The following is an 8,818-nucleotide window of genomic DNA, read 5'->3' on the forward strand; positions in this document are numbered from 1 at the left end:
AAAGACAGCGTGGACGATAGTTTGCCATGTACAATTTTAAGCAGTACCACGAAACGTCTTTGAGAACGATCTGCTCGTAACTTAACCTAGTAACAATTTAAGTAAATATTTTCTTTTAAAATAGATTTTAGAAATTCAAATACAATAGTTTTGAAATCCAAAACCAACAATGTGTATGCTGCAAGTCGTTCCCCCCAGTGTGACAACAAATTACTCAACCAAATGGCTATAGACGATTTCAAGGAGAATCATTATTTGTTCTATTTATAGACACGTAAAAGGGAAAAAAAATCATGCAATAGATCATGTCGGTTCTTCATATTATTTGAATCACCACATTTTAAAATACATCAATTTCCAAGTGGGGAAATTGTAACCCTGTTTATACTAAACTGGAAAAGATTCGTTTGGAGAAAGGACTTCTCTTGCTTACTATCTTTGGAACCATGTCATAGAATTATAAGGCAGCCATATGAAGTGTGTAAAATGTTTTCATATGGGAATCAACGTTTGAAATTGCATGAAAAGAGAAGTTATTACTCGAATCTTTTCCCTTGAAGTTATCTCTTTCACACATTTCATCCAAACTTCATTCCACAATAATTTATTTCACCTTTCATCAAAGGAATTTTGTCTCACCGGTTATGGCATTGGCTATCCTATTCATATATCATGGAGATAGATCAACATAAGATAAATCGTTAAATGAATTGAATCAAAATTTAAGAATGAATAACTAACATTTTAATGGCATATTTTAGGAGATTTTGTGTAATCTCACTCACCACGGCCAAGCCAGACATCAAGGTTCAAAGAATGCAATGCAAAGACGACATCAAGGTTCAAAGAATGATAATGCAAAGACTTACAAATTACACACACTATTAGATGAAAACAAAAATTATATTTGTCAAATAAACATTATAACCAAACACTGATACTATGACGAGATAAGAATATAGCAGAAGATTGTGCTTTAGAGACGTTAGATGATTGAAGACTCTCGACAAAATTTGTGTTAGGAGTCTCACATCGGGTAAATAAAAATGTTTGATGTGGTACTAAAGTCACGAGGCTCTCCCACGTAATGGACTAGTCTTTTGGGTTGGGCTCTCTTCATGACTTAAATCCTAACAATTGGTGCTTGCGTTGAGAGTTGGACTACGGAAAGGGCTACCTATAGGCTGGATTAAGGTGCTCCACCGAATACTGATATGTGGGTGAAGCCGCCAAAAAGGAAAGGGCTACCACCGAGTCAGTGTCGATAGAGTGAAAGTCATCGTGGTAGTCAGCTCGTGTGGCAATATTAGGAGTCCCACATCGGGTAAATAAAAGTGTTTGATGGCTTTTAAAGGGCGTGACAATGTTAGGAGTCCCACATTAGGTAAATAAAAGTGTTTGTTGTAGTACTTAAGTCACGAGGCTCTCTCATCTAATGGACTAATATTTTGGGTTAGGCTCTCCTCATGGGCTTAAATCCTAACAATTTATACTCGACAAGTACACAAAAGACACGTCGAAAAACGAGTGTTCAACAATATCGAGTAGAATGGCGAAAGCGTAGTCTCTAATAAGGGATGCTTGATTGGACAAATGTATGGCTACACTGAAAATAAAACATGATTCTCTAAATTTGAAGTACGACACATAGCTTTATGCCAATTTCAGTTCAGTGCATCTTAATTCAGTAATTTACAGAGTTCTGCATTTTACTTTCAAGTCTTTAAGTTTCTGCATCCTAATTTCTAGTATATTTTTGCATTTAAAACTTTGTGTATTCTTCAATGTTTGTACGTAATAACCTATGTTGATAGATTATTATATTTTGGAAAATGTTAACTTGTATTTTAAGGACACAAGATAAGAATCTAAAAATAGATTAAAAAATAAATATTATATTGAAAAGATATGTTTTTAAGATTTTAAGATTATGAATACACAATTTCCAAAATTAAATTTTTATATTTAATTTCTTATCTTATTAGCAAGACCTTTATATTTTTAATTTGGAAGATTTAAAACCTTGATATAACTATAAACTCTTTATAAACTTTTTCTTTTTTAATGTGAGACATTAGTTTTCCTAATAGTATAAAAAAAGTTGTACTGCACTCAATGTTTTTCATGTGTTGTCCTTTACTTCTGTTCCTTCTATCATGTACCAACCATTGTGCCATAACTTTTTATCATTTTGTAAAAAAAAAAAACTCTTTATATACACACACGCGCATTATAAGTACTAATTTATTATTCTCTTAAAACACACTCTTTTAAAAAATGTGAAAGATTCTTTCAAATATTGTTGTTTTAAAAGATTCTCCCTTTTTTCCTATATTGCTCAACCCTAAAAACCGTCCCCTCCATTGAATAATATTTAATCACCATGCACTAATTATTTTGTACCTTTTTATCAATTGAAGTCGGATTAATATTGATTAATCAAATAAGACTATCTCGGAAATTTATGAGAAACTAAAATAATAATAAAATAATGAAGTCATTGTTTAACTATTAAAAACTCAAACATAAGTAGATAAACTGGGTTCAAACCTCGATTATAGTGTCTGTCATGACATTTTTGTCAATTGCACTGCATAACTTGTGGACTTCATATTTTTTAGATATAATTTAAATTTTTTGTTTATCAAGTAGTATATTGGTTAGAGTTCACTTTTTAAAGTGAATAAGTGGAGTGTTCGAGATGTCCCTGTATATAACGATACATTGTCTCTATCAACTGAGTTATACATAGACGATATAGTTTAATTATATGCACTATTGTTGTACAATTTTTTATACATGTATCAAATGAGGTATTGACACATCAAGTAATGAGGTATGATAAACAAGTGTTTTTAACTCATTAAATGATGTTATAATACATCATTAAAATAATTGAAGGTATGTGTGAAAAAAATTATTCCGAGTGTGTATATCTACGATGAGATAAGATTTCAATGCATGCATGGAAAAAAAAAATCGTAACAGCACGCGAATGCGGTAAGCAATCATATTAGACTATTATTTTAATTCACGTTTTGTTCTTAATTCAAAATAGCTTGGATGATGTTGAAATGGAATCGGCACGAGTTGGTTTAATTTAAGAATACTTTATGCTATGTATGTGAATGTGATGATACAAATTATTATTTTTTTGACTGCGTGACGATATCATTAAGTTACACATATATCTTCACATGGGTCCCTCTTCATAAAATAATCATGGATTTCTCAAATTTAATCTCACATTTGACTATATAAAACCATCAATATCAATAATGATTTTAGTATTTGATTTATTTCAGCCGTGTGGACTCAAATAAGAGTGCAAAGCACTCTAGCACCTAATAATTTTATAGAATTTATAATGAAGACTCAGGTATGAAACATTAGTTAGTTAATTAATGAGAACTAAGCTCTTGAGTGTTGGACCATGCAAAATGTTATCTTGAATTCATTAAAATAATGAGTTTGATTGCTATCAATTAATTGACTAGAGTTACAAAATTGTAAACATACATCTGATCATATTTTTGTATCATCATGTTATTCTCTTAAATAAATATAATATGTACATCTAAGTGGTGAGATATAAGCAAGTGTCTATGAAAAACATATTTACATTATTGTTTGTGAATGATATTTAAATCTTAAAAAAATAGGAAAAATTAGTTTCTTTATGTATTTTTTTTTTTAATTTCAACGCACTTTTGGTTTCTTTATTCACAATAATCATATTAAAAAAATATGAAAATTACACAAATGGAATGATAAAACTAATCTTTGTAAACACAAATTTATGGACCTAGTGGACATAACATTGCTATTGTTAGAAAAATATTTTAACTTCAAACAATACTTTAGTAACCCCTAATTTTTAATCCGGGATTTTAGACTCTTGTTTAAGATGTTTTAGGATTTTTCCACACATTTTGTTTGAAGATTATTTTTTATGATGTGTCATTTTCACTATTAATTTTATGATGCACGAATGAGATATGTGTTTTTTTTTTTTTGAAAGAGTGAGATATGTGTTATATCATATAAGATTGTTTTATCATTTGATTAGTAAGTTCTATCAATATATCGAGTGAGATGTGATGAAACCTATTAATACAATGGAAGAAAAATTGTGTATGATACAAATTCTTTTACTTGTATACTAAAAAGTTAGTTTAGACTTTAGATGAAGATAATATATGTCTTGCTAAACTAAATGAGAAGATTTTCACTTTTTTGCAGTTGCTTCTCAAAGATTAGGGTTTCGAAAACCCTTGATACAAAATGTACTCAATGAATGAATGGGGGACCTATTGAAAAATACAATTTTATAAATAGTGTACCTAATGAATTTTGTATAGAAAAATTACTCAGCCACATATCTCTCTTATTATTTCTACTATTACTAGAATATACAACACCATACTATTACTAGAATATACAACACCATAGTACGATTGTTCTTATAGTATCGCTCCACCATAACTTCCAAACTATTATGGGCATTTTCACGTGATATGAATGTATATCTACCCAACTAATCCCATGTATAATAGGCATCTGCAAAGCAAAGCAGTGCCGTGTGTTGAATTACTTGCACAATTCGGGATTTCGAATGCTCTTTTCTTATTTATGAGAATATGATTTTAGTTTTATTTTTTTATTTTTAAGTCGGGTATGATGCAACTGTTGAGATTAATATCTTAAATTAGATAGTATTACGATGTTGAAATTTGGGGTCTAACCCATCTTCACAAAACCGGTTTATGAAGTGAGGAGTGCCTCATCTTTATAAACTCTCATCAATAGTCTCATATATTCGATGTGGGATTTGGGTTTTTCCAATACACCCCCTTACGCCCAGCACTCATTGGGTTTGGTGCGTGAATAGGTAGGTGACCCTTGAATTCGACAAGCTATGACACCATGTTAACAATATAGATAATCAGAAAGAAAGAGAGAATATCATAAGACGGCTAGGGTTTCATATGATTAACGATTGCTTCTAGAATAAGCGCACGATAAAACTCTCAAATTTTTGAATATTATTGTATTGTCATTTAAATCTAGAATAGTTCATTAAACCGGATGAAACTTGAACTATCTCATTTAAGTGTTCTTGTATTAATGAGATAATGGGTCCTACTAACCGGTGCTCCCGGGGCACTGGTTAAGTATACCATAAAAAGGAATTATTACCATAAAAGGAAACTGTTTTTGACTTTATTATAAACTAATTACACAATTTCAATGCATTAACTACTATATAATTTCTTTTTCATATCCTTTACCAGTGCCCAGGGGGCACTGGTTAGCATTTCCCTTTTTAAATTTTTGTATATTAACTCCTAAAGCATGCAACGTGGACATGAGGATTACACTAAATAATTTTGAAGGGGAGCGATATGGGATTAAGATGGGCAATATGTGTCCCATCAACCCTAGTTCCATCTCATGTGGTCTTATGTCTTCCACTTTGCCATCGTATCAAAAATATTCGTAGTCATAAATCACCGAGGAAACTATCAAAATAGATTATTATTTTTTGGTAGATAGATAAAATGATAAAGCTATTAGAAATATACACATAAATGAAGGAGTTTGGGTTTGAATTTCAATTATGACATTCGGCCTAACAATTTCGGTATTTTTATCCGTTGAGTTAAAACTTATGGACCAAAAGAAATTAATTTCTATACACTGACGATATAAATTTCTATTACACGTGCATAAAATCAAACATGCTATTGTGAAGATATTTAAGGAACTAACTTCAAAACATGGTATCATAGAATAATTTGATTTGATGCTAAAATTTTTTTATACCATTGATTTATACAAATTAAATCATTAAGAAAAGATAATGCATTAAACTATTTTTGAGAGTGCATATATTGTCATGAAATTATGTTTACTTTCCATTTCAACATTCAATATATAACAAACATAATGATGAAATGGAACAGCTAATTCCAGTTTTGATCCCATCAAATACATGGCAAGAAAATAATGATTCTTTTCTATCAAATCTCATTTCTTGGATAGATATATTCAAAAATAAACTCACATGTCAAAAGACCGATAAATGTCACATTCATTTAAAAAAAACATTTAAAACGAGACAGCACCAATAATCAACCAAAAAAGTAGAACAAGAAACTAAAAGCATTAGGGAAAAAAGAAAGAAAAAGAAAGCCTCTAAAACGATCACTGTTAGGCAACAAAGCAAAGAGGCAAACATGGAGACAAAATATCCTCATTAGACGGAAAATACTTACGGACCATAGTAGTTAGGTACCATTACCATTGGCCAGTCAAATTTTGACACATATCAAAAAACTTTTGAAATCAGTTCTCTCAAAACCGACTTAAAAAGTCTAAAATAAAATAAAATAAATGAAAAAACATTGGTATCTCAAGAATCCCAAAGGAAAATTCATTCTTCAACCTTGGTACTTATGTCCAAATTACCAAGATATCCCTATAGTAAAAGCCCAAATTAGATGGTGCAAAGAAACAGCCCGATATTATTTAAAAGAAGATTTTGATTATTTTCTTTTTAAATATTATGTGGAAATGTATTGTGAGTTAGAAAAAGAACTCAAAAGAATAGCTAGATAAAATGGATGGTCTTATAAATCCATTTGGGAAAGTAATATCACAACCATTTATACTAAATCCTAGATATCATGAAATAACTAGAGTAAAAAATCAAATTAATTGGTTAAGAGAAACATCATTTTGGTTTCTAATAATTGAAGATGATTACTCTACATACTGGGAGTATGAAAACTTAGCAAACCTTTTAAGTCAAAAAATACAAAAGTTTACCAATGGCTAACAAAGGTCTAAGTGAAAAAATACAAGATATTTTTGAAAGTTTAGTAGCATTTCAAGAATGATTAGATAAAATAGTAGAAGTACTACTGGAAAACGATGAAAAATTATCTAATTTAGAAGAAAATCAAAAATTATTAGATGAAAAATTTTGTCTAAAAATAGATGATTTAATCGATCTATTAAAACTCTTACCTATAAGAGATAAATGTCTAACCCTAGAAGAATTACAATCTTTCATCAAGAAAGAGGGGGGAGATATGATAGAAATTCCAGAAAAATCTGAAGAATCAAAGCAAGAACTTCGTTTTGCCGCCCCAATACCATAATGGATGAGACAGAAGAAGAAATAGCTAACCAACTACAAGAATTACAAACCCTAATGGCCACCTTAGACATTAGTGAAAAAGGCAAAAATATCGAAGAACTAGAAGATGAAAGTAAGTTCATCTATGACTTCGATTCAGAAAGTTCACTTGGTAGTTTCGAAGAAGAAGAACCACAAGTAGGACTTGTCAAAACTGATGACGCAGAATCATCAGAACAAGGACGTAAAAGAGGACGTCGTGAGGGAAAAGAAGAATTTATTGACCAACAAATTATCCAAGATAGGATAAGTGAAAGAAAATATGCAAATATACCATCAAAATATATTCCAATTTTGAACCGTCACAAAGACGAAAATATCTTAGATTTAGACTGCAGCGCAGATGCAGCAAAAGAATTAAGAACATGGTACCGTAATAATATGGTAACCATTCAAACAGACCCACAATTAAAAGCTTTTGGACCAAAAGATATCTTTAATTATCTCAAAACTAAAACTACAGGATGCGTTTGGAATTTTCTTTCAGAAGATCCAGACCCAGAGTTACCTGAAAAGAATTCAGATGTAACCACTTATGTGTTTGGTGAACTAAGAAAGGAATTTCTTGGATTCGATTCTGACGATGGACAAAGTGATCTTGAAGCAACTAACATTCATAAAATCTTTAATTTAAGAATTTGTGATATGTGCCAAATAGAATCTTTCATTTGTGAATTTCGAAAATATTACTATTTAATACACAAAAACAAAAGAATTGAATATAACCTTCTTGGGTTATTTTACAATAAACTTCCACCAACAGTAGGAGCGAAGATAAAAGAGATTTTTCAAGAAAAACTTAAAAATGTTATGGGAATGGAAAATACCCTAGGAGCTAGAATAACTGCATTAAGACAATGGGTGTCTGAACAATGTATGAACAAAATTGCTAAAAGAGAAGCAAAAATAAACATTTGCTGTGACAAACTTCAAGATAAAGTAGGCAACTACGGTTGCAATAAATCTAGAAGAAAAAGAAAAAGAAAAATCTTTAGGAATATTGATCGATCAGAATACAGAAGAAAAAAGAAATTTCCTAAGAAATTCAACAAACAAAAATATTTTAGGAGAAAGAAAAAATATCCTAAAAAGAATTCATGTCCTAAAGGCAAGAAAACATGTACATGTTGGTTATGTCATGAAGAAGGACATTATGCAAATGAATGCCCTAAGAAAAAAGATTCTAAAAAAGAAACCTTAAAATTAATTTGGGAAGTAGGGTTCGAACCAATAGAATCAGATATAGATTCTGATGAAAGTAGTATTTTTGAATACACTACTCAAGAAGAGTTTGAAGAATGAGTAGGAAAATCCTAAAAAATGGAAATCCTAATTCAACATTTATTCAGGTTATCTTGAATAAAAAGAAAATCATGGGTTACATTGATACTGGTGCAACACTATGTTTTGGAAGAAAATCTATATCCAAAGAATGGATTGCATTAAAAAAAACCAAAAGAAATAATAATTGCTGATAAAACAAAACATAAGATATGGTTTGTTTTAAAAAATACTTTCATAAAAATTGAACATAAATATTTTTATATAAGATCAATTTATGAACATGATTCTGGAATAGATTTGATAATAGGAAATAACTTTTTAAAGTTATAT

Source organism: Medicago sativa, chromosome 7 (genome assembly GCF_051527215.1).
Source record: "Medicago sativa cultivar Bolivia chromosome 7, Bolivia_mono, whole genome shotgun sequence".
Taxonomy (NCBI): Eukaryota; Viridiplantae; Streptophyta; class Magnoliopsida; order Fabales; family Fabaceae; genus Medicago; species Medicago sativa.